Source organism: Aplysia californica, unplaced genomic scaffold (genome assembly GCF_000002075.1).
Source record: "Aplysia californica isolate F4 #8 unplaced genomic scaffold, AplCal3.0 scaffold00067, whole genome shotgun sequence".
In the NCBI taxonomy this organism is placed as follows: domain Eukaryota; kingdom Metazoa; phylum Mollusca; class Gastropoda; order Aplysiida; family Aplysiidae; genus Aplysia; species Aplysia californica.
Genome location: NW_004797337.1, coordinates 1,464,832 through 1,465,905, shown reverse-complemented (window position 1 = coordinate 1,465,905; position 1,074 = coordinate 1,464,832). Strand labels below are relative to the sequence as shown.

At 41.9% G+C, this 1,074-nt stretch overlaps 1 protein-coding gene across 1 annotated transcript in view; it reads left to right on the top strand.

The window, feature by feature from the left end:
* The window catches only part of LRRTK (leucine-rich repeat receptor tyrosine kinase), a gene marked incomplete at its 3' end in the record, with an annotated part of 149,291 nt that overhangs the window by 131,145 nt on the left and 17,072 nt on the right, over positions 1-1,074 (top strand).

Below are 1,074 nucleotides of genomic sequence, written 5' to 3'. Positions count from 1 at the left end.
GAGAGAGAGAGAGAGAGAGAGAGAGAGGGTGGGGGGTATATGTATACGTGTGTGTGACACAGAGAAAAAGAGAAAGAGTACGAGTGTGTGTGCGTGGATGTGTATGTTTGTATATTCATATTTGGCGTTTGTGTATGTATGTATGTGTATGTGTGTAAGTGTGTGTGAATGTGTTTATGAGTGTGTGTATGCATATACTATTATGTGTGTTTATGTATGAGTTTTTATGTATGTGTTTATGTGTATGTGTGTGCCCGCACGCGCGAGCGTGTGTTTGTGGCTGGGATGTCGTCTTTTTGTCTGTTATTTTTTTTTTCAGCATTGTTTCCAAGGTATCCCACAATCTTCACTTTCTATACACCGATGATTAATCCTGATTTCTCTGGTAAAAGTGCAGTTGAGCGATGATTTTCACCAAAAGAAACAGAAATAAGCAAACTTAAATCACTTCCTGTCTGCAGTTGTTTTGTTGATGGCTTGTCGTGTAACTTGATAACAGCGAGGAAATATCGTTAGGCCTATATCACGTTTTCCCTATAGAGGAAAAAGATAGCCCGTACTTTTATTTTTTCACTTACCTTCTCCGTGTTCGATTCTTTCACTCTCGTGTCTCTCTCTCACTCTCTCTCTCTCTCTCTCTCTCTCTCTCTCTCTCTTTCTTTCTCTTTCTCTCTCCCCCCTCTCTCCCCCTCTCTTTCGTTCTCTCTCTGCGCGTGCGTGTGTGTGTATGTGTGTGTGTGTGTGTGTGTGCGTGCGTGAGTGTGTGAGTATGTGTGAGTGTGTGTATGTGTGTATGTGTGTGGGGGGGTGGGAGAAGGGTAGATAGATAGATAGATAGATAGATAGATAGATAGATAGATAGATAGATAGATAGATAGATAGATAGATAGATAGATAGTGAGATAGACAGGGAGATAGAGAGAGATAGAGAGAAGCAGACAGACAGACAGACAGACAGACAGACATGTATGTGTGTATGGATTTGTATTGTGTATGTGTGTGTGTGTGTGTGTGTGTGTGTGTGTGTGTGCTAGAGGGACAGAGAGAGAGAGAAAGAGAGAGAGAGAGAGAGAG